The sequence below is a fragment of the Cardiocondyla obscurior genome, linkage group LG26 (assembly GCF_019399895.1).
Source record: "Cardiocondyla obscurior isolate alpha-2009 linkage group LG26, Cobs3.1, whole genome shotgun sequence".
Taxonomy (NCBI): domain Eukaryota; kingdom Metazoa; phylum Arthropoda; class Insecta; order Hymenoptera; family Formicidae; genus Cardiocondyla; species Cardiocondyla obscurior.
Genome location: NC_091889.1, coordinates 1,831,323 through 1,857,735, shown reverse-complemented (window position 1 = coordinate 1,857,735; position 26,413 = coordinate 1,831,323). Strand labels below are relative to the sequence as shown.

The following is a 26,413-nucleotide window of genomic DNA, read 5'->3' as shown; positions in this document are numbered from 1 at the left end:
GGGAAACCCCCTCCCGAGCGGTCTGTGGCGCTACACGCCGCGGGCGGTTGGTCGGCCCGCGTAAATCAAACATGTACGGTGTTCGCGCGAAAGCTAGGGCGACCGGTAGTAGTCGCGGCGCGGGGTCTGACGTTAATTCACGCTTCGTGGCCTATGGTCACAAAATCATGAAAAAGAAAAATGTATTAATCAATTCCAAAATTAATACTCCAAAATAGCAATAAGCCTAACAAAGATTGAAAGAAAAAAAGAACGCGACGATCAAAAAAAGGCGGTCGACAAGAATTTTTTAGGAGACTAAGACGAGAATTTGAAGCGACGGGAATATTTAACCCAAAAGCGGCCGAAATCGAGGATCTATCCAAACCGAAACAAGACCCCACGATCCTTAGCATTGAGCCACTTCCACTCAAAGTTATAATTAAAGAAAAAAAGGAAAAAACCATTCCTCCGGACCCCAAAGGAAGGCCTGTATCTCCAAAACCGAAACCTAAACCTCTTCCACCTCTTAGGAAAATCAAGATCCCTCCAATCATTGAAACAAAACCTCCTCCACGCCTTAAACACCTAAAGGGGGTGGTAAAACAACGCTTCGACCTACACTACAGCCAAAAGTCACAATGACTTTTAACATTATAATCAATTAATCAAATAGTTTATATATTACGTTTATTGAATAGTTTATATTATGTTTATATTATGTTTAAAATTAAAAAAATTGGTTTATATTATATTATGTTATATTCAGAATAAATGTTTTATATTTTGTTTAATTTAAATTAAATATATTAATTTCTTTCTCAAATCTCTTAAATAAAATAATTCAAAAAGAACCCGGCCGTAACAATATACATATTTTTTTCTTGGAATTGTCATATATCAAAAGATGATTCAATACGATTTGAGAGAGTAAAAATTTCATCAGGGTGAAAGAGTTGCGCCAACTCTTGTACAAAGCATTCGTTATTTGTACTTTGTTTTGCAATGATGAACCAGTGAGTGATTTGACAGTAACGTGCCACCATTACAAAATCACGTGTAAAGTGTGTTCGAAGATCGGTAATGTAAATGAAAAACATTTAACGAAGTGGATCGAAGTTTTCACGACAATGAAAAACACGAACTCCTCGTGTGGGCTGACGACATAGCCATTCTGGGCAAGTGTTTCGCTTGGCTCTAACGATGTGAGGCGTTGGTAAAACGGTTTGAAGAACGTAGTTGCATACCTCTCCGTTGGGTGCGCGCAATCCACAGAAGCGAGTATCGCGCGACTCCTGGGTGCTAGAAATTGGTTGCACCGACGTTATGTACAGCAAGGTGGGAAGTACGCAAGTATCAATGCTGTTTACGGCGATTATACTTATGTTGGTTACACGGCTGGTAAACTCGTTTGGCGAAAGATCGAGACCGCGAGAAAAACTATATCGCAATAAGCGTTGTGATCATCGCAGACTACATCGAGCTTAGTGTTGCCTCTTTGGTGATTTTCTCGCTAGATTTAGTGGTTTTGGAAGTCTTTTAGCGACAAAATTTATTAGTTTAGTGGTTAGCGGAAAATTTAATGATTTTCAGTTAAATTTAGTAAAAAGTTAGCGATTTTATTTTACGATCAAAAATATTTTTTATAAGACAGAAACGTCAAAAGTGACAAAACTTTTTATTATTTCTGGTCTATCAGGATATAAAAATTCGTTACTTTTTATATTTTTGCTCATTTTTAATATTTCGATATAACTGCTAATGTACAGTGACCGGCAATAATGGCTTGTCTCACTGCGGCGTCGGCGACTACCGCGCGTGAGGTGGGGTTGTGTGCGTGAGGCCTCACCGCGGATCGCGTACGTGAGGCGCGGAACGCCGAAAGGAGCGAGAGGACGGGGGAAAATTTAGTGGGAGGCGTTCTCATGCTCTATCCCGCTCGCGACCCGTGCGTGTGAGAGAGAAAGCATGAGTGAACGCTAAGAAATTATTATAGGCGCACCTTCGCTCTCTCGCTTGCACGCGTTCGTGTTTATACGGGCGGACAAGGATAGAAGTATATCACAAGAGTACGCTATTAATTCTAGCGTATACTTTAAGACATTTCGCGACTTTTGACAAACGCAATTAAATTATACGTAATGTAAAAATATGTATTTATAAAGAGGCACGGTAGTGCCTCGCGCCAAGTATAGGCGCAGCGAGGCACTGTCGTGCCTCTTATACGCGAGACGACGTTTTAAGAAATCCGTAGATTACCGGATCTCAATAACGGCTCAACCAATCGCTTTCTTAATAGGCTTATTGTATAGATTAGGGTCGAGTTATACAGGGTGTCCCAGACCAGTGTATTTTATTTTTAATGGTGGGTAGAACGCGTTGAGAAAAATCGAAAAGTTTAATAGCATTTTGTAAAATTCTTATTTGTTTCCGAAAAAATTAATAAAATATTAATAGGTAAGGGGGACAAGGAAACTGCGATCTGTGCGAGCGAGAAACAAGCACCGGCGTATCGTCGCCTCGCCTCACTCACGTATTGTTACCTCGCTTCGCTCGTGTATCGTCGCTTTCTCTCACTCGCGTATCGTTGCCTCGCTTCACTCTCTGCGCGTTAACTCCGCCCATTCTCTTCAGAATACTCGCCGGTGCTTGAAATCAAATCTGATGCGTAGCATAACGCAAAAAACAAAATTATAGTTTGAGATTTTAAAGATTTGGTTTTGCAGCGCCAAGATTTTTTGTTTTTTCTTTCTTTACATTACCACGTTATATCATCGGGACAAACTTAGGTCTATTTTTGTACGGTTTTACATGGTTTGTATTGTTTAAAATTTTCTAGATTCTTTAGGTTCTTGGCGCAATTATTTGATCTCATAACTTTAATAGAGAGTATTTAATATTACAGTAAACATTTTATGTTTTTTTGGGGGGATCTAATTTTGAGGGTAATTTTATTTATTTTGTAGTTAATTTAATTTCGCGCGCTTATACTTGGCGCTTTTTTATATTTATTTTACAGAAAGTTCTAACAAACGATGTAAAACAATTTCTTATTCTCCAACGACGTACAGATCACGTGAATCAAACAAAGGAAAATCTACAGCGGTTGCTGCAGTAAAAAGCAATGTTCGTATTCCATCTTTAAAGAGACATCCCTATTCAATGGAAGTTTTTGAAGATAAAACTGACATAAAGAATAGACAAGTCAATTTCAATGACAAAAATGATGATTTTTACAATGATCATAGACCAATAATTAATACTGTCAAAGGTAAAAAAAATTGCAAAAATTCTCCTACCGTTATACTTTTTAGTTGCGTTATGTATCAAATACAGTGTTATTTAAATAATATTTGTATATCATTTTTTTCATGAGTTAACCTTTCAGCTGGAATTTCTTTTGTTGAAAATTGTAATCAAGCACCAGTTTTTGAAAAAGAAGAAAAAGTGACGTTAAGTAAGTTACATTTTTATCAAAAGTGTAAGCATTGTTTTGTATTTTAAGTTGGGACAAAGCGAGATCGGCGACTCGCGATATAAATAGATTGTTGCTGTGACCGCGCGCGAGTTGTCATAAGAAGCAACTAAATAATAAAGGCTCACGGCCGTTCGCGGGATCGACGACACGACCAAAACACGTTAAAAGTTCAAACGAGATAATTATTCGACGCTATTGGCGAAATAGAAAAAAGTAGGAGCGTCGTAAGACAAGATAAAAAGACCGGCCCCGGGCGGATCGGGGCTCTCTCTCAAAAAATAAAGAACGCGAACAGTGCGATTGAGTTATTCAATTCCCGTCACAAAAATCCATAAAAAGACAGTAATTTTCTACAACGTCAGAAGTGGGATCCGAGTTCGGAAATACGCCTCTACACAAGTGGATCGGTAATTAATTGCATGGTAAGATCTCGGGAAAAGAGAGAGAGTCGTAACTAGTCATTCGGGTCGCGAGATTTATAACCGGCGAAATGAGTGATGCGCCGGGTTACGAGTTCACCGTGGCCGAGCTGAAGGAGGCCCTGCGGGCCAGAGGATTGCCAACGAGCGGAGTGAAGCTGGAGCTTATCAAGAGGCTAAGCGAGCACGATCCAGACATATGGGCAGAATTGGTGCCGGTCGCAAGATCCACGCCCGTGAGGGACGATGCAGGTCAGGAGGACGATGAGGAGACAGAGGCGCAGGTGGAGAACGGTGCATCTCGAACCGAGGAGTCGCGAGAAGGCGACAGGTCGAGAGAGAGGGAAGCCCGTGAAGGAGCCATGCGTCGGGAGATCGAGCTTCTCCGGCGAGAGAAAGAATGCGCCGAGCGGGAACGGCGACTCTTGCAGCGCGAATTGGAGGCGCTGCGGAATTCTCCTGTGGCCGGGAGCGTGGCCGCGGGAAGCGTGACGAGTGCGGCACCGGGCGGTGTCCGCGGAATAAAAGAGCTATTGCCCGAGTTCGATGGGACCAATAACGCCTTTTGGCGATGGAAGCAGCAACTGCAGCTGCTAAGGCAGTCCTACTCTCTCGATGAGAATTCCACGCGAGTCTTGATTAGCTCGCGGTTGAGAGGACGAGCCCTATCATGGTTTCACTCGAGGGCCGAATACCTGGGGTTAAACGTGGAGGAGCTGCTCGAAGAGATGGGGCGCATGTTTGACATACAGCCTGGCAAACTGGCCCTAAGGAAAGAATTCGAGGCGCGGACTTGGCGGAGGAGTGAATCATTTTGTGAGTATTACCACGAAAAGATGATCCTCGCCAACCGCATACCGGTCGCGGATAGCGAAATCATCGACTATCTCATCGAGGGAGTAACGGACTGGCGGCTGAGAAACCAGGCCTACCTAATGAACTACCAGACGGGAGCCGACCTACTGAAAGCCTTTGAGAAGGTCCGGCCGGAGGCGGAGAGGTCGAGCGACGCCGGACCGAGGAGAGACGCACCGAGGGCAGCTGGTGGCCGGAGAGCGGAGGCGCCGGCGACGAACGAGAGGCCCACGAGATTCAACCGGTGGCGTGAGTCGAGGAATACCGCGGTCCGGGGTAGACGGGCGACAGCAGAAACGATCTGCTTTGCGTGCGGCGAGGCGGGGCATTTTGCGAATGAGTGCCCGGGGAAAAGTCGGGTTCCGCCGCGCGGGGCGCCGGAGAGCGTGTCGGCGGCGGCCACTGCGAACGTGGTGCATCCGGCCGATTTGCCTAGGCCGTATATGCTGCGCGTGAAAATTACGCCCGAGAGCGCCGGCGAAAAACATACGTACGTAGTCGACGCGATGATCGACTCGGGATCACCTATTAGCCTCGTGCGCAGCGAAACGGTCCCGTGCGAGAAACGCCGCGAATACGAAAACGGATTCCCGTTCCATGGAATAAACGGCTCAAAATTACAGGTAGACGGCACTTTCTCCGGTCTCTTGGAGGTTAATGGCGCGAAAATCGATATGAAATTTTATGCGGTCCCGAGCGAAACAATGACGTTTGACGTTCTACTCGGTAGAGATTTTTTGAATTCTCCGCGGCTACACGTAACTCTCGGGGACAAAATCGAGGTAGTGGGCGTCGAGGTGGCGCGTGCCGTGGATTCGCTAATGCACGTCGAGTACGAGGACAATCGGGATCGCGCTCGCGACGATTTAAAAATTAACCCGGCGGTTGATGCGGGCGTGGCCGATCGGATTCGCGGGGCGTACGACTCGTGTTATCTCCGGGGGCTGCAAAAAACCGAGAGCATGCCCGATTACGAAATGATTATCGCGCTGAAACACGATCAACCGATAAGTTCGCGCCCGCGCCGATTGTCATTCGCCGACCAGGAGACTGTACGAAAGATTCTGGACGACCTCCTGGCGAGAGGAGTAATTCGTCCAAGCAGTTCGCCGTATGCGAGCCCGATAGTTTTGACTAAAAAGAAAGACGGGAGCTGTCGGCTATGCGTGGATTACCGAGAGTTCAACAAAATTACTATTCGCGATAATTTTCCTACGGAGCTGATTGACGATAATATGTAACGACCCTGCGTTTACGTATGCCGAATCGTCGGCTCGAATGCGGGACGCGCCCGTGCGCTCGTCGGTATTCCGGGATTCGGATAGATAGGGTCCGTAAATGCAGCGAGCCTGGTATTTAAATATATGAACAAAGGTTTATTAAATGAGTAAGCATAGAACGCGTATTTACAATATGTACACTAGGCGCGAAACGGCCGCGCGAGCGGCGATCGAGGTTTGAAAATAACGAGCGGAGCACGCGGTGTCGGCGTGTCCGCGACGCGCGAAGTTTCCTAGGGCCACGCGCCGTACGGCGGCACGTGCGAATGCGGTATGCCGGCGCGGGAATATATCGCAGATGTTCGCGTATTTCGCCGAAATCTCCTGTTATTTCGCGGTATCGCTGACGCGGGAATAGATCGCGGATGTATGCGTATTTTCGCCGAAACCCTTAGGTTTTTCGCGGCATCGCTTGGCGGTTTCGCGGAGACAGGAAGTGAAGCACCGGCTTGGTGTCGCGTACTCGAGAGCGCTCGAGCGAGACAGAGATCTCTCTACCCCGTGGTCGGCGACGGTGCGAGGGGAACTATTAATTCGTGCTCGGCGATTCCACGCGCCCGGTGGTCGAGGTCCGAGATGACTCGGAGGAGGCGGAGTGCGCTCTACCCCTCGAGCTGACCGTGCCGGTGCGTTGGAAGTCGTGAGCACAAGTTTAGGAACGAGCCCCAGGATCACCTGGTGGAGACAGAGAGCGCTCTACCCCCGGATCGGCTCTAGGATGTCGGAGATGCTGCTCGCAAGCGAGCGGATCGGAGACGGTCCCGCTGAGCTCCGGCATCGCGGTTTTATACAAAAAACGAGGGCGCCGGGCTTGCGGGGCTCAGCGGGGGTACGGATGATCCTGCCGTGGCGCCGAGGATCTCGTGACGGCGCGATCGCGAAACGGTGGTCCTCGCCGTCGTTGGCGCGTTCGGTGGCGTTCGGCGGAATTCGGCTAAGCCCGTACGGGGACTTAGCCGCGAGACGATAGCGTAGCGCGTGCTATCGCCTATTCGATAAATATAATATACAAGTTTGGGGCGCACCGCGCCCCGGGTCCCCGCCAGCGGAGTTCTGCCGACGGCCGGCCGTTGTTCTGGCCGGGACGGTGCACTTCCTGGGTGCACCGTTACATCACCCCCTCCCCTCGAAGTGCCTGAATTTCGAGGCACTAATGCTGCTGCGATTTTTCTTTACAAGACCGTAATCGGCCCGCGTTGTCGAACCGTAGGTGCCATCGCCGATTCCCCAGTCGCGGTTTGTACTGCCGCGAAACATGGACGGCAAAATGCGGCACGTCCACCACGATGCCTGGCTCCACCTCGACCGGGATGGGGGGCGGCGGTATTGGGCCCATTACCCGAAGTGGCTCGAGTGTTGGTCGCGCGATGCTTGGCGTGACGATGGCCCGTTTCGGCGGCGGTGGCGGCGGCGGCGGCGGCTCCAGCATCCAGGCCCTTTTCCGCGCGTTGGTTGCGTCGGATCGCTGTATCAGCGTTCCCACGCGTGGTACTTGCGGCTTCGCTGTGGTACTGGTGACAGCCTGGTCTACTGCTGGGGTGGCTGGTACGTCCGTGGTCCCGTCTGCTGTTCCACGATAGACGGTCCGCCACTCTGTCCCGATAGCCGGCTCCGCGGGATCGTAACTCTCACTTAGCAACAAGTTAATTTCAGCTAATATATCTCGCTCCATGGCTGATTTACGACTGAATGATACGAAAGTCGTCGTCGTGAAGCTGCGAGGTTCGGTTATTATTGCTCTGTTTCGTTTGTTATTCCTCCCGGAGGTCGAGGCTGGGGAACGGTTCGGTTGGGCTGAGTTTTAAATCTTTCACGTGTATATGCCGATGCCATTTCCCGCGTTCGCTTCGTAAGTCCACGATTACTGGCGAGATGATCCGACGAACTTCAAGCGGTCCGATGAATTTCGGCGCGAGTTTTGCATTGAACGCGGCCGCCTTACTCGATAACGGGTGGTCGCGTTTCCAGACGATGTCGCCTAACTTCGGTTTCCATGCCCGGCGTCGGAGATTATAGTGGCGTTCTTGTCTCTGGAATGCTCGCGCTAATTGCACGCGTACGAAATCGAAAGCCTCCTCTAATTGTTTTTTTCGCTCGCTCGGAGGTATGGCTTTTCCCGGTGGTTCTTCTGGACGTCGGAGTTCGCGACCGTGTTCTAAAAATGCCGGCGTGTACCCGGTTGCTTCGCTGCTTGCTGTGTTAAATGCGAACTGGAGTTCGGGTAGAAACGCGTCCCAGGTACGATGTTTTTTATCGACGTATTGGGAGATCATCGTTTTCACGGTACGATTTGCCCGCTCTACCGGGTTACACTGGGGTGTATACGTGGGCGTAAGTCGGTGTCTGATGCCTAATTCTTTGAGCATTGCGGTTACTTTCTCGGCTTTAAATTGAGTGCCATTGTCTGACAGGATTTCTTCCGGGCATCCGTGCCTCAAAATAATCGTTTCCCGCAATCCTCGCTTAATTTCTTCCGCGGTGGCTCGACGTAATGCCCGCAGTTCGATCCACTTGGTAAATCGATCTTGCATTGTTAGTAACCAGACGTGCCCTTGCCGTGAGCGTGGCAGTGGCCCGATTAAATCTATCGCGATTTGTTGCCCGGGGCGGTCTATCGCAGTGCTATGAAGTATACCCGGTGGCTTGGTTTGTTCCACTTTATGCGCCAGACAATTTTCGCACTTCCGAACGTAATTCGCGACGTCTCTGAACATACCCGGCCAATAAAAATGTTGCGCGATTCGAGTTATCGTTTTAGCAATCCCGAGGTGCCCGGCGGTTGGCTCGTCATAGTATTGTTTTAATAACGCGAGTCGTTCGTCGGTGGGTACGCATTCTTTCCACTGACTATCGGCCGGTGTATCTTTAAAATCGAGTTTATGGAGCACATGTCGGTATAGCTTCCCGTTTTCGATCCGGAAGTCCGGTACTTCTTTCGGTTCCTCCCGTGTTTTTTGCCACATCTTTCGGTGCCATGCGCATTTCGGGCGGGTCATACTGTTAACGTGTGCTTGTCTCGAAAGGGCGTCCGCGACTCGATTTAATGAGCCCTTGCGATATCGTATTTCGAACGAATACTGCTGGAGTTCGAACGCCCAGCGTCCAAGTCGGCCGGCGGGTGATTCAAGTTTTTGAAGCCAGCGAAGGGATTGGTGGTCCGTGATAACGAGAAAATTATACCCCTCAAGGTACCCGCGCATTTTCCGGATTCCCCATACCACCGCTAAACATTCGAGTTCGGTCGCGCTGTAATTTCTCTCGGCATGGTTAAGTGTTCGGCTTGCATACGCTACCACCCGCTCCCCTTCTTCGAAATGCTGTGTTAGCACGGCCCCGAGACCGGTGTTACTAGCGTCGGTTTGTAAAATAAATTTCCGCGAAAAGTCGGGGCAGGCCAGAACCGGCGCGGTGGTGAGAGTTTCTTTAAGTTTGTCAAACGCGACTTGCTCCTCGTTTCCCCATTGCCACTTTGCGTTTTTCCGTGTTAGAGCGGTAAGCGGTGCGGCTACGGTCGCGAAATTTTGTATGAAACGCCTGTACCACGAGGCCATTCCCAGAAATTGCCGAATCTGTCGGACCGTTCGTGGTGCGGGCCATTTTGTGACTGCGGCCGTTTTTTCCGGGTCCGTTCGAATTCCCTCTCGATCTATAATATGGCCCAGGTATTTGATCGTGTTGACGCAAAACTTGCATTTCTCGCTATTTAGTTGTAACTTAGCCTCGCGTAATCGCCGAAAAACTTCGCTGAGCGTATTCAAATGTTCGTCCAAAGTCGCGTTGCATACGATAATGTCGTCTAAGTACACGAATACATTAGGTTCGAGCGCGGGTCCTAATACGGTGTCTAGCAATCTTTGAAACGTTGCCGGTGCGGAATGCAAGCCGAACGGCATAACCTTGAATTGCATTAACCCCCTTCCGGGCACGGTGAACGCGGTAATTGGTCGGCTCTCGATGGCCAGGGGCACCTGCCAATACCCGTTTTTAAGGTCCAGCGTTGAGAGAAATTTAGCGCCCCGCAGTTTGTCGAGTGTCGCATTAATCTGCGGCAAGGGATACGCGTCGCGCACGGTGACCTCGTTAACTCTGCGGAAGTCTATGCAGAATCTCTGTTTGCCGTCCTTCTTCTTTACCAAAACGATCGGCGAACTCCACCCGCTGTCGGAGGGCTCGATAATTCCGTCCGCGAGCATTTTTTCTACCTCTTTATCAATGATTCCTTGCATCGCGGGGTTACGCGGTCGGTATCTTTGTTTAATCGGTTCGTTGGTCGTGAGTTTAAGCCGATGCTCGAGTTTTTCGGTCGGGCCCTGGATATCTTGAAATTTTTCTAATTCCTGTTTTAGAAACGCGGTTAGCCGTTCGTTTTCGGTAGCGGTGGTATGGTCCGGTTGATCGGTGTTTTCGGTTGCCCCGGTATATGTCACGTGCGTTTCGGTTTCGGTTGGGGTGACGGCGGGGGCGGATGGAGAATCGCGCACGCGTCCATAAATCGACCCCGATAAGTACGGCGCTTTCCATGGTCGGTAATACTTGGACCGTATGAGACAATGAACGTCCCGCCATTTCGAGTGAGATTTCTATTTCCTCCGTGACTCCGGTGGTGGACCCGTCCGCAAGTCGCACCTGTCCCGCTGTTACTCGGCTCGTGAGTCCGGCGGTTTTCAGGCGTGTTGCGGTGTCCGCGTTAATGTACGAGGCCTCCGACCCGGTGTCTAGGAGAGCCTCAAATTCTAATCCGTGAATTCTAGCGGTCAGGTGCGGTCGCGGGAGGTATTTTATTCTGGGGACCGGGGCGCGGCCGCTGTTTCCCCGGCCCTGGCGGCGTTTCCCGTAGGATGGCATTCGCGTGTAAGAACGCCATCCTGGCCGCATTGCGAACAGAATTTTCTCGGGATACGTTTGCAATCAAAACGCGTGTGGCCGCGTTGTTTACATCGCCAGCAGCACTCGTTCCGATCGTAGGCTGCGGCGATGGTAGAGGCGGGGCGGGCGGGAACAATTCGCGGTTGGCGGTCCAAACTTTTTTCTATTTCCGCGGCCCTTCGCGCTAGTTCTGCTGGAGTACGTATTTTCTCGCCGTTTATGAAAGGACGGAGGCGCGGATCCATATTTTCTAATAGAATCTCGGTTTTTTCTTCTTCCGTGTAGCCCCCTGCCCGGCGCATAAGCGTAGTAATTTCGGTGGCAAATTTTCGGTACGGTTCGCCCGGCTTTTGAACTCGCGCGTCGATTTCTCGCTTCAATTTCGCACGATATCGGTATGGTAGAAATTGCTCGCGAAATTCTCGCTGGAAATCGGACCACGAGTCCCAGCCGGCGCGTTGATTTCTAAACCATTCTAAGGCCTCGCCCCGTAACAATTCCGGTAGCCCCCGCAACATGTGCTCGGCCCTAAATCCGTAAACCTCGGTAAGTTCGTCGATCCGTTCTAGGAAACCGGCCGGATCTCGCCCGTCAAAATGACACCCCCACTTGCGAATTTGATTCATTGTTTTCGCAATATCCTCGGTCGGCGCGGATTCGAGTGGATACACGGTGGTCGTGCGCGACGTACCCGGGAGGCTTAATGTCACGGGCGAGGTGGCTTGTGCGGCCGTTATCTCGATCAGCGGATTAGGCATTGGCTCGGTAGGTGTATTCGGCCGCGGGGAGAAATATGTGTCCGGATGATCTCTTACATAAATGCTAAGACGTTGTCGTAAATCGTCTATATTTCCTTCCGCGTCGATTTGCAATTCCTCCAGTTCGCTAATTAACTCTGCTTTAGATAACTTATATATCCAGGCTCGCGGCATGATCGGTTCGGTCTAGTGACCCTTAGGTCCCTGTTCGGGCGCCATGTAACGACCCTGCGTTTACGTATGCCGAATCGTCGGCTCGAATGCGGGACGCGCCCGTGCGCTCGTCGGTATTCCGGGATTCGGATAGATAGGGTCCGTAAATGCAGCGAGCCTGGTATTTAAATATATGAACAAAGGTTTATTAAATGAGTAAGCATAGAACGCGTATTTACAATATGTACACTAGGCGCGAAACGGCCGCGCGAGCGGCGATCGAGGTTTGAAAATAACGAGCGGAGCACGCGGTGTCGGCGTGTCCGCGACGCGCGAAGTTTCCTAGGGCCACGCGCCGTACGGCGGCACGTGCGAATGCGGTATGCCGGCGCGGGAATATATCGCAGATGTTCGCGTATTTCGCCGAAATCTCCTGTTATTTCGCGGTATCGCTGACGCGGGAATAGATCGCGGATGTATGCGTATTTTCGCCGAAACCCTTAGGTTTTTCGCGGCATCGCTTGGCGGTTTCGCGGAGACAGGAAGTGAAGCACCGGCTTGGTGTCGCGTACTCGAGAGCGCTCGAGCGAGACAGAGATCTCTCTACCCCGTGGTCGGCGACGGTGCGAGGGGAACTATTAATTCGTGCTCGGCGATTCCACGCGCCCGGTGGTCGAGGTCCGAGATGACTCGGAGGAGGCGGAGTGCGCTCTACCCCTCGAGCTGACCGTGCCGGTGCGTTGGAAGTCGTGAGCACAAGTTTAGGAACGAGCCCCAGGATCACCTGGTGGAGACAGAGAGCGCTCTACCCCCGGATCGGCTCTAGGATGTCGGAGATGCTGCTCGCAAGCGAGCGGATCGGAGACGGTCCCGCTGAGCTCCGGCATCGCGGTTTTATACAAAAAAACGAGGGCGCCGGGCATGCGGGGCTCAGCGGGGGTACGGATGATCCTGCCGTGGCGCCGAGGATCTCGTGACGGCGCGATCGCGAAACGGTGGTCCTCGCCGTCGTTGGCGCGTTCGGTGGCGTTCGGCGGAATTCGGCTAAGCCCGTACGGGGACTTAGCCGCGAGACGATAGCGTAGCGCGTGCTATCGCCTATTCGATAAATATAATATACAAGTTTGGGGCGCACCGCGCCCCGGGTCCCCGCCAGCGGAGTTCTGCCGACGGCCGGCCGTTGTTCTGGCCGGGACGGTGCACTTCCTGGGTGCACCGTTACAAATATTAACCGGTTACAGGGCAAAAAGTATTTCTCGGTCTTAGACCTAAAAGACGGGTTTCACAACGTGAAAGTGCATGAGTCCTCTATTAAATTTACTTCTTTCGTTACGCCCTTGGGGCAATTTGAATACTTGCGAATGCCGTTCGGTTTGGCGAACGCGCCGCGCGTTTTCCAGCGGTATATACATACGGTGTTCGAGCGGTTACTCAGGACAAACCGAATTATCGTTTACTTGGACGATCTGCTAATTGCAACACAGGATCTGAACGAACATATCGTCATCCTATCTGAAGTATTTGAGACCGCGAGAAAATACAAATTGCAATTCAGGCTCGATAAATGCTACTTTGCCCAGACCGAGATAAAATACTTAGGGTATTGCGTAAACAATCGTGGCATTCGGCCGAGCGACGAAAATATTGAATCGGTCATCAGCTATCCGATCCCGCGTAACGCGAAGGAAATGCAAAGATTCATTGGCCTTGCGAGCTATTTCCGACGATTTATACCGCAGTTCTCGATGGTGGCCAAACCTCTGTACGATTTAATAAAGAAAAATGTAAAATATCAGTTTGGACCTGCGGAAAACTCTGCGTTCGAGGCGCTTAAGCAACGATTGTCTAGCGCGCCGGTACTTGCGATTTATTCGCCGCAAGGGGAAACGGAACTGCACTGCGACGCGAGTGCGAGCGGACTCGGCGGCATCCTCTTACAGAAACAGACGGACGGCACTTGGCGCCCGATCTCATTTTGGAGTCAGCGCACCACGCCGGCCGAGTCGAAATATCATAGTTTCGAGCTGGAGTGTCTAGCCGTTGTGTACGCATTGAAACGGTTCCACGTGTACCTCGCGGGCAGAAGATTTAGAATAATTACGGATTGCGATAGCTTCCGGTTAACTTTAAATAAAAAGGATATTAATCCTCGGATCTCGCGGTGGGCCTTGCTTTTACAAAGTTATGACTATGAGATCATACATCGTCCCGGGAAACGCATGAGTCATGTCGATGCGCTGAGCCGCTGTCACAGCGTGCTGGCCCTTGAGGGTAGCACACTGGAGCGAACCTTGTCGGTCTGTCAAGATCGCGATATCGAGATACGCGGAATACGCGAAAAGCTGGAAAAGGGGGACGTAAAAGATTACGAATTGCGCGACGGAGTGGTCTATCACAAGGAAAAGAACAAAAAATTACGGTTCTACGTCCCGCGATCTATGGAATCTAACGTGATTCGCACGTGTCACGACGATCTGGGGCATGTCGGGATCGACAAAGTCGTCGAGAATGTCGCGAGAACGTACTGGTTTCCGAAAATGCGAGCGAAGGTGCGTGAGTATATAGACGACTGTCTTAAATGCATTGAGTTTTCTCCGCCGAGCGGGAAAGCCGAGGGATTTCTTCATAATATTCCGAAAGAAAACGTGCCGTTCGCGACGATACATATAGATCACTTGGGGCCGTTAGAGAAAACCGGTCGAGGTTATCGACACCTGCTTGTTGTTGTCGACGCGTTTACGAAATTCGTGAGAATGTACCCGTGTAGGGGCACGACAACCGAGGAGACACTCCGGCATCTGCACGATTATTTCCGCGCGTATAGTAGGCCGAAGCGAATAATATCGGACCGTGGAACATGCTTCACGTCGGAAGCATTTAAAGAAAGTATGCGGACTGAGGCGATAGAACACGTATTAGTGGCCGTGAGTACTCCGAGAGCCAACGGTCAAGTCGAAAGATACAACCGGATGATCACTCCCATGATCGCTAAATTATGCGAGACACCGAGCAAATGGGAGCGTGTGCTCGATCAAGCCGAGTTTTCGATAAATAATACCATATGTCGCGTGACCGGCGAGACTCCAGCACGGCTCTTGTTTGGCCTCGAACAGCGAGGTAAAGCAAACGACTCTTTGCGCGAAATAGTATTGAAAGAAAGCGAGGTCAAGCGAGACTTTGACGAACTCCGGAATAATGCGAGCGAAAGAATAAATAATGCGCAACGTTCAGGTGCTGAACGATACAATCTACGTAGAAAGGCGGCGCGTCACTATAAAGTTGGAGATTACGTAGAGATTAGAAATGTAGAAACAGCGGCCGGCATTAATAAAAAATTGATCCCAAAGTACAAAGGCCCGTACATAATTAAAAAAGTATTAGACCACGACCGTTACGTGGTCGTCGACGTTGAAGGGTTTCAATTAACCCAGCGGCCCTACACGGGCATCTTAGCGCCGGATCAGATACGTCCGTATATACACACGTAAAAGCGAATTATCAGATAGAGCGATTGACCGGGACGGTCAATATGTCAGAATGGCCGAGCTGTAGGCATTGTTTTGTATTTTAAGTTGGGACAAAGCGAGATCGGCGACTCGCGATATAAATAGATTGTTGCTGTGACCGCGCGCGAGTTGTCATAAGAAGCAACTAAATAATAAAGGCTCACGGCCGTTCGCGGGATCGACGACACGACCAAAACACGTTAAAAGTTCAAACGAGATAATTATTCGACGCTATTGGCGAAATAGAAAAAAGTAGGAGCGTCGTAAGACAAGATAAAAAGACCGGCCCCGGGCGGATCGGGGCTCTCTCTCAAAAAATAAAGAACGCGAACAGTGCGATTGAGTTATTCAATTCCCGTCACAAAAATCTATAAAAAGACAGTAATTTTCTACAAAAGTATTATTAAAATTCAATTTTAAACATTTTTAAACTATAAATTAAGTTTCAACTTTAATGGTTTGTTTTGTTGCAGATGTTGTGGAATAAAGTGGACAATTTAAGTAAAGAGTTTCATAAATTTAAAACTGAGAATAACTAACAATTCAATAAGACTTTATCAAAAATGAAACAACTAATCGCAATCTTAAAAGATAAATGCCCAAATACTACAAATAACGAAAACGAAGTCGCAGTGGATTATTTATCATTGCTGCCTGACTTTCCATTATCATTAATATGTGACCAAAGTCCACGAATAACGTCAGACCCCGCGCCGCGACTACCACCGATCGCCCTAAGTTAGCGCGGACACCGTCCACTTTTTAATTTACGCGGGCCGACCAGCCGCCCGCGGCGCGTAGCGCGGACCACCGTAGCCGGTGACATGGGCCGCTCAATCGCCCGACCGCGCACCGCCACAGACCGCTCGAGAGTGGGGTTTCCCCCACTCTCGAGCCAACGGGTATATAAACCGCCTTGAGCGCGAGCAAGGCACCTTTTCCGCGCTGGAGAGCACTCCAGCAACCGATCCTCCGAGACTTGGGCGCTCCCAAGCCTTCCCCGACCGGGCTCACCCGACTCTTGAGACCGATACCGCTACCGCCGAGACTCGGGCGCTCCCGAGCTTCTCCTTGACCGGGTTCATCCGGCCTTTCGAAACCGCTATCCCCAAGACTCGGGCGCTCCCGAGCCTTTCCTTCGACCGGGCGCTCCCGGATCTCTTCCCGACCGATTCTACCCCGACATCCGGCCTCGTGGGCGAATTACACGACTGCGCCGCCGACTCGCGACCGCGAAACTCTGTCCGTTCGACACGGCCTGGACGGCCCGACTTGTACACTGCTCCGATAACCCGCGACCGCGAGACTCTGTCCGCTCGAGACGGCCTGGTCGGCCCAACCTGTATATAATTAGTAAGACTAAGAGGAAGACGACCCTCCTTGGCAAAAATCCCGCTCTTTGTAAAATATTCGCAGAAACTTGTATTTTTTTAACCTTTTAGTTCGTAAACTTGTTAATTCTTCACACTGTCGTGTGACTTCTTTTGTTAGACTCATACTCTATTGTATTATTTCTTTTGCGTTTAATTAAGTTGTAATAAATCATTTATTTTTTTACGTTAACCACGTCTCGGTTCTCTGATTTGTACCCCGGATCCCGACGAGCTATCGCGACGGAAATACGAATGTTACAAATACAAGAATATTTAGAATTTAATAGCAGATTAAAAAACGATGAAGTAATTCGTAAATATTTTGTAAGCATATTAATCATAAACACATATACATACACACGCACACGCACGCATGCATGCGTATACACACGCACGCACACACACTATTATTTATTTGAAATGAGTTCTTAAAGTGCATTTTTAAAAGAATTTATTAAAAACTGTTATAAAAGCAAACTGTGGCGAGACCTTCGCTACCCCGCCACTAATCGGGTGACCAACGCGCCCGTACTCAAGTAGCGTGCCGAAGGCGCTTGACCACGGCCGACTATTATCGAAGGCCGAGAAGGTAAGGATACCCCTACTTCCAACCGACGAGTATAAAAGCCGCGGTTGCGGACAAACCGGCACCTGTTCCGATCCGGCTCTCGCCGCAGTTACTTGACCGCACACGAGAAACGACTCCTAGTTCTAATTCAATACCAGTGTCGAGGATTTCCCGGACTATCCGCAGTGCGACGACTCTGGGGTTTCCCGATCGTAATCTCAGGGGTTACCCGGAGCACTGGCCGACGGCTCGGAGGAATTCCGGTCGACTTCCTCGTGGCAATCCTACCGATTTCGGGGGCTTACCGGACTGACCCCGTTTGTGTTCTCGGAGGACGCGATCTTGTACGCATCACTGTTTTTTTACACGCGACCGCCGATTCCGCTCACTTACTTACGACCACCACCGACCATTCCCTACGCTTGCAACCGACACCGACCGCCCGGCTTCTTGCGATCGTGCGCTATGCTTAATTCACGTGCGACCGTTCACGCTTGCGACCGACGTCCACCGCCACCTTGCTTGTGACCGTACGCTACGCTTACTCTGCTTGCGACTCTTTACGCGCTACACTTGTACTTACGATCGATCCCGGCCGCTTACTCGCTTGCGACCACCGTCCGCTGCGAGCTGTTTGCGATCAACGCCGATTAGCCGCTTGCTGATAATCACTGCTATTCGCTTAATTAGTCGTGACCATCGCCAAGTTCGCGTGCAGTTATCAAAGCCACTCAAGGACGCGCAATCGCAATTACCGTCACGATTATCAATTAACTCTTTTATTGAAGCCATGGACACAATATTGTAAATAATGTAAATAGGAATAATAAACTGTTTATTCTTAAGTTTTCGTATAAACCAGTGCACGGTTTCTTTTACACTCTGACTCCGACGAGCGTTTTCCGAGCCGAGCAAAAGTTAAAATGTTACAAAAGTAATTGCAAGTAGAAGGTGACACAAACCAAAAAATCGTCTCAAACATTTTGTCATACACAATGACATATGAATTAGGACATAAAATGTCTTGGACCGGTGCTAAAAAGTTGATTGCAGTGGAAAATTCTCTTTTTATCAATACTGTAATTGGTGAGTGTGTGGAACTGTACGAAGGCAGGAAAATTTTAAGCGGCTAAATTTCCGGCACAACACTAACAATTTATTTTAATTACGTGTACAGGCAGAGTACATGAAATTAGCTTTTTTAGTATAGTATTAGTTTTAGTATAATAATAGACGAACAAAAAAGAACATAAACAATTAAAAAAAAAACAGATAAACAAAAAAATTTGAAAGAAGGTTTTTTCGTTCGTCTATTTTTTTATCTTTCTTTTATCGTGAACACGAGCAATTTTTACTGAGGCCGAAACCATTCAAATCTATCTGCGCGAGGTCAACACGAGTGTCGGGGGCCGGGAGGACCTCTACTCCGAGCTCCCGCTCGCGTTTCCCGGGGTACATTTCGGACATGACGACACGTTGACATCACGTTGCCCACAACGAAAACAAAATACATGCGTACGGGGGGCCGTACAGCGAGAAAAAACGTGCGGTCCTCCGCAATTCCAGCATTTCAGAGGGGTACCGGCATTCGCGTGGGTAGGCGACTTAGCCGGTGGCGTCTTAGGCACCGATAACGGCGCAGATTTTTTCTGCGTGATCGCAGTGGCCCTCTTGCCGAGATTACCGCGAGGGGTACCCGCCGGGGTCTCTCGACACGATACACTCGCAAGAGTGTGTGAGACAGAAGGAGTCTGGGGCGGCCTTCTTCGAGCATACCCCTCAGAGGGAGTTTTTACGCGCGACTCTCTACTCGGACTCGAACGACTCGTTCCCTTGGCGGTCATTAACTCTTCCCGACGACTACAATCCGTCACAAAACTAAGAAGGGTTTTGTAAGTCGGAATATTCTGAGAGGGATGTTTTTGCTCAAACAATCTACACGTATTTACATCTAAATGGCTAAGCCCGAGCTGCAGTTTTACGAAATCGAAGGGATAACGTAACTGCAACGATTGCAGCGAATTCCAATACGTTTGATGCGTCCTAAGAAAACGTTTTAATTCCTCGAGAGAGGAGTCCCGAACCAGCTTAAATTTCAAAATTTTTCCGAAGAAATGACTTGCGAGCCTACGTTTATTACTGTATCGAACTTTGAGAGCCTCCATTGCTAACGGATAACCGGCATCGTCCAACGAAAAACCCGAGACTACAGCTAAAGCCTCTCCGTGTAAGCTAGATCTCAAATATTGTAATTTTTGTACCGGAGTCAATCGTTCTTTGCGATGAACGAAAGAATCAAACAGTGAAGAGAACTCTAGAAACTCTTCTACTTTACCCGTAAACGTCGGAATTGGGATACGCGGGAGTTGCGGCGTGTAAGGAGAACTCGCACTTCTCTCATAAATCACAGATGCTCTAGGCGAAATTTGAGTTTGCTGAATGAGGTTGAGGTAAGAAGCTGTAACGGCATCGATAATATGAAAAAAACCAACCGTCAGCTTATCTACTTCGATCCGGTTCTTTAAATCCACAATTTCTAAATTAAACGTAATGATCTTTTGATTTAGAACCTCCAGCTTCGCCTCAACTCTCTTCAACTTCTCATACCTTGGTGTAAAACTGTGTATATTCGCCGCAGTCGCAGAACGGAATTTATCGTAAATGTCATTCAAACAAACGAATAAAGTTTCTCTCTCCGAGATTAAAACCTTAGCTTTTCGGTGCTCGGATTCGGATATATCTTTATCCAAACTTACTTGCGTCGTCATTACTGCCCAAAATAAATATCTTTACAAAACAGAAACTCAAAATTTTAATTTTAACGTTAAGCGCCAATTATTTGTGCAGTAATTCACAAATTATTTTAACCAAATAACAAAATCATATTTAATTTGTAACGGTAGCGACTTTCGGTGTCGCGTGGTTTGCCGGATCGAGGCTCGCCGGAACCAGGGTTCGCTAGAGCACGATAGTTCAGGCTTTTAGTTGCGGTCTAGGCCGACGGGAGCGCCCGTCGGAGAAACCGAGGTTGCTCGGGCTGGCCCGAGGGGCAGCGGTCGGGAGCGCCCGACCGCGGCAGTGCCAGCGACTGACTGTTGCGCGGCGGATCCGTTGCCGGACGGGAGCGCCCGTCCGGAGGATCGTGTTTGGCACGAGGTGCCCTGGAATCGGCGGCAGTCGGGAACGCCCGACCGCGGCGGTGTCGTCGGCAGGTGTGCCGTACGACAGATCCTAAAGCCTGAACGGGAGCGCCCGTCCAGGGAATCTCGGTGGCCCGGGCTAACCGGGGGCGCCGGCGGTATTCGGTCGCCTCGGTGGTGGAGCCTCGGGAGCGCGCGAGGTCTCCAGGAACCTGAATTATAAATCTGCCTTGGGAGCGCCCAAGGCAGCGGAAGACTCTCACCGGGAGCGCCCGGGGACGACTCGGGAGCGCCCGAGTCGGAGAGTACTAGAGAGGGCTTCGGGAGCGCCCGAAGCCTTTGGGAGCTGGAGGATGTGATCGTGACCAGGATTCGGATCAGACAAGGTACCTGCTCTGCCGCGAGCTCGGCTTATATAGCCGCCGAAATAAGAGTGGGGGAACTCCCACTCTTACCTCGGCGGCGCGCGCCATCGTCGGGCCGGTGGTCGCCCGACGAACCTTGCTTGGCGCGTTTGGCGTTGTCCGGGTCGGTGTCTGGCCGAATCCCTTCGGGGACGGCGTCTGCCGTCTAGTGGCGGGGCCTAAGCCTTCGCCACAAATTTAACTCAATAACCAAGAAAGAAAATACAGTACTCGGGGATGTAACCCACGACACTGTGCCTCTGCCCGAAGGCTACAAAATAAATATTCAGAGAATGTGTATGAAGGCTACCAAAAGAAAAGTATTTAATGAATGTGCACGGAGGCTACCAAAAGAAAAGATACTAAATACGTGCAAAAGAAAAGTATTTAGCCTCAACTCGATTTATAAGAAACTAGTAATGTAAACGCGACGAAGAGAGAAACCAAAAGAATATATACATTGGAAAATTCCATTCGCTATACAAGCACGCAGCAACGATAACTATGCAAGCCGACGTTACATACAATTCCGCGCGACACACACACATACTCTACTTAATAATTTGCCTGGGCTAGCGCTATACATATATACAATTGCCCGAGACACACGCAAAACCAAAACTTTCCCAGCAACGGCCGTCGCTTCTTTCAGACACGTAATCTGCACGCTCGCATTCGCATTCCCGCATACGATAACCGGCAGACGCAAATCCTTGGTCACGTGATGCTCACGTGATCTTCTCGAGTCCCACGGCGGCGACGCTTCCCTACGTTGAAAGGGGTTACACGAGGATGACTTCCACCGTCGCGCCGGAATCCTGGTACTCGAACCTCGTACAATGGCAAAAATAATTCTAACTCTAGAACACGGCACGCCTGTAGACTTTGATGTGAAGCCGGGAACACGGCACGCCGGCTGAATCCAAGTATGAAAGTCGGGAACACGGCACGCCGGCCGAATCCAAGTATGAAAGCCGGGAACACGGCACGCCGGCTGTCTCCTACGGGTCGCCGGGAACACGGCACGCCTCAATCCGTACCTGAACGGTACGTTACGATACTTCCGTTGTCCCCGCTCGTCCCGTCGCTCGTCCCGTCGCTCGTCGCCGTCGCTCGTCGCCGTCGCTCGTCGCCGTTGCTTGTCGCAACCGGTCCCGCGCTCGTCACACTGCTCGTCCTGTCGCTCGTTACAATCCGCACTTACAGTTCTCTCTCACGAAACGTTGAGCTCCACCACACAATCTCGAGAGAACACATCGGCGTGCTTCCTCTCGAGCCACGATCGCGATTCTCTCCCGCGCCAACACGAGACTTCGTCGGTAACGCGTTCGTACCGTTGCGCCCTAACCGGTAATTCATTACCCGCACGTCGGTAATTCCGCATCGCGATTATTCTACGTTACAATTTATTGGACGATGTGCCTTTGAAATCACGTATTAATATGTGGTTCCAACAGGATGGCCATCCTGCGCACACGGCCAATAAAACAAGAACCCTGTTGAAAAGAAAATTCGGTAATCGCTGGATCAGTCTTTATAGTTCTCATGAATGGCCGCCGCGTTCACCAGACCTTACACCGTTAGACTTCTTTCTGCGTGGTCACGTTAAGCAAAAAGTTTACACTACGCGACCGAGAAGCGTAGAAGATCTGAAGAACAGTATTGTGCAAGCTTGCCGCGCAATAAATCCGCAGATCTTACGTCGGGTACGTAGCGCAATATTAAGAAGGGCGGTATTTTGTGAGAGAATGGAAGGGGGTCACTTTGAGCATTTACTCAAGTAATAAATGAATTGTGGACATGTTACGCACGATTGCATGTTAATGAAAGTTTTCATTTGCATGTACTCTTACGCAATATGACTTCAATTTATCTATTTGGTTTTCACACTAACAAAATAGGTTGTCAAATATGGTACAATATGGCTACAGGCAAAAGTCCACTGAAAAAAACTTAACGCGCCAAAAGTGGCACCTCAAGGGTGGTGTGGAAGTCCACTAAAACCCACAAATAATTAATAAAAATAAATTACTTTTTTGAAATTGTAGATACTCGCGGTCATCTTCTACGGCGCCGCAATCTATGGAGCGGAGCAAAAACTACAGTCGCGATCGATAACCCGTCTTGAATGGTAAGTCACACTTCCATCATCTCTGATTCACTCTATATAGTAACGGCAAACAGAGATCAGAAAGAACAGATAAAAGAAAGAGTGAATAAGGCAGCAGCGATAATGGGACAAGTGTGGAGTATAGAGAAAAGGAAATTTCGAAAAGACTGGAAATGGAGAATATGGTTATTTGACAGACTGGTATGAACAGTAATTAGTTATGGTATTGAAATATGGAGATGGAAGGAGAGAGAAGAAATAGAAAGAATACATGAAATATATTTTAGTTGGATACTGGGAGTAAAAAGGTTTACAGAGCAGGATATATGGTAAAGGAGGAGATGCAAAGAGATAAACTGAAAGGGAGGGCATGTGTTAAGGGCATAGAAATATGAAAGAAAACTAGGGGAGGGAAGAGGAGGGAAATTAGTAAGAAGATGTTGGGAAAAGTTAAGGGAAAAAGCAAAGGAGGAAAAGTTGGAAGAAGAGTGGGAAAAAGAAAGGAGGGAGCGTTACAGAAATTTTGGGTAAACATTAAAAAAATAAAAGAGAAGAGGAAAGAAGCGGAAATCAGAAGAAAAGATATGGTAGAAAAGAAAATAAAGATGCAAAGACAGGAAAGATGGAATAAAATAAGAGAATCAAATTTTAATAAATTATGTGGTAGAATTAAAGAAGATGAGATATCGGAATATTTGAAAAACGAGTGGAAAGAAGAAAGGTGGCAAACAGTAGCAAGGTTTAGATTAGGAGAAGAAATAAGAGGAAATAAATATTGGGAAAGTAAAGAGAAGTAAAAATGTAGATTGTGCATGGGGGAAATGGAGACATGGAAGCATATATGGGAAAATTGTATAGATTAAAGTTTGGACAAAGGGTGGAAGAAAATGACAGAAGAGGTATTAGGAAAAAAGGGGAAGGAGAGGGATGGATAATAAAGATAGAAGAAATTAAGAACAGAGCAAGAATGAATAAATGTGGAAATAAAAAGGAAAGAGAGAATGAAAAGGAATGCAGCGAAAGCGGAAGTCCAGAATGAATAAATTGGAATAAATCTAAGAAAGAAATAGAGTGGAAGAATGAATGCCCGTTATTTCTCTCTCTCTCTCTCTCTCTCTCTCTCTCTCTCTCTCTCTCTCTCTCTCTCTCTTTCTCTCTCTTTCTTTCTCCCTTCCCCTCTCCGTTTCTCTCTCTTACGAGTATAGCTATATGTTATGTTATGAGGCGTTTTGTAGTATTGTTTTTATTTTTGTATTGCGTATATTGTTATAGTTTCGAATTTTATGTGTTTTATGTATTGTTTGTGTTATTTGTATTGTTGTTTACAATTAGAAGTATATGTTAAATTTAGGTGTTAAGTTGAAAAAGTTTTAAGCGGAGCGGAGGTCCGTGATGTACCGCACAAGGAAAAAAATACATCTATCTATCTGTGGACGTTTACGGTGCTCGTAAGGTGCAAGAGAAAGTGTTGCACAAAGAAGGAAAAATGATTGGAATGTAACGTCAAAACAAAAGGCAATAAATCAAATTAAACATGACATTTAATGTAACAAAACCATCACAAAATAATAATAAATTAAAAATAAATATAAAATATAAAGAAAAGAATGAATCTTATCTGAGTTAGCTTCGAGCAGAACCTGAGCGCAGAATCTTTTATTTGATGATCGCTCAGCCTGGCCAGGCTCACAAACAATATATTTGTCAGACAGGTAGAAAAATTGTACACCGTACACACTTAACCACACCAGATCGAAGAAATAATTGTAAAAGTAACCATAATAAAATAACAAACTGAACCATGAAAATTAAAGATTATAAAAACTAACAAACGTATATTAAATTAAACTTTCTTTGTTCACGTTATCTCCACGGGGAAAAACCTTTTAATTATGACTGTTACTATGCGGCTAGAATAGAGTCCGCGGGATCAAAGTTTGTTTGCACCGGTGAGTCGGTAATGATGTAGGTAGCGATATACGACGGTAATCTAATAAACTATCTAATAAAAGGTATATTATAATCCTATATCTTATGTTATACAGAGTATACCTTATGTTATACAGAGTGTATCTTATGTTATACAGAGTCTCATACCATATAATCCACTGTGAAAAAATAAATAGGCCTTAAAAATGTCAATAAAAAAGTCCTATACTATTTTGAAAAATTCTCAACCGTTATTGAGAAAAAAAAAAATAAAGTGTATAAAATGTATAAGCGTAAGAGTGATAAGGAAGCTGCGGGTGAGTAAGCGCAACAAACGACGGCACCATTCTTGCCAGTCGTTTATTGCGCTCACTCACCCGCAGCTTCCTTATCGCTCTTACGTCTAATCAAGAGATTTATCAGAGATCTTGAGTATAATTCTCAATGCAAGTGTTTCATTGTGTTATTATTTGTCTCATCATATAGTCCTGAAGACCGAAAACATGACAACAAAGTTAAGAGTTGTATTCAATGGCTTTTGGGCCACTATATTTGGCCGCTCTCTTAACCGTGTACTTGCTGAACATAAAGGTCACAATTATTAATTTACCGTACCGTCAGCTTCTGCGTTCGCGAAAAATCAATGGCGGCACGCGACCGAGTTCGCAACAAAATTCGATTCGCCGTGCTGCGGCTTGTCAAAAAACATACTGTTTAAACAATTTCACGACACCCACGTTTTAACAATATCGCATATGACACATAAACAAAGAGCGTAACGTAATACACTGTCAAAAGCGCAATTTACAGAATTTTAATCTGATACGCTGAGAAATATACATAATTGCATCAGTTTCTTTGTTTATACTTTACTCAAGTAGTAGGATTATATATTTTGACGAGCTGATTACGAATATAGTAAAAGTTGGCAACCGGTTTATTTTCATGGTGAAAACTATGAAAAACCCAAGCAATTTATAGATCCCGATTTCAATAAACTTGGATTTATTTGATGCGATTTTACTTAAATTTAACGATTTTTAGTCTAAATAGATTGGGTAAAATTAGTTTTAACAATAAAGCTGCCTTCAATTAAGTCGAATCTACTATTCAGTATTTTCAATTATCCTAGCATGCCGTAGAGAATACAATCAAGTCCAAATAAGTTGGTTTCTTTATACTCGATTTTCTTGAAAACTATTATTTGTATAGTAAGAATGTATAGAACCTAAAATATACATCTCTATAGGATCTAAAACTGTTGTCTAAAAATCATATGTTTTCTTATTTATAGAGATAATAAAAAATTATTACTAGTTTTATAAAGATTTCGTAGATTTTCAAATATTTTTCATGGTTTTTACCAAGAAAATTAATCAGTCGTCATTTTCAATTATAGTTTTTATAAACAGCGTATCAAAATATGTAATTCTACTGAGTTTTATAAAAATTGGGGTAAGAGTTTTTTGGAATTTCATCCAATTAAATTTTTTCTGACTACATTACACACATCATGATGTTTCAACACAACAAAATAATATGAAGTAAGAAGTGAAAAGTAAAGGTGTTCGGACAATGGGAACAGAATTACTGCG

At 47.4% G+C, this 26,413-nt stretch overlaps 1 pseudogene; it reads left to right on the top strand.

The window, feature by feature from the left end:
* Positions 1–15,767: 15,767 nt before the first annotated feature.
* Positions 15,768–18,512, top strand: LOC139112090 (uncharacterized; annotated as a pseudogene).
* The last annotated feature ends 7,901 nt before the right edge of the window (positions 18,513–26,413 follow it).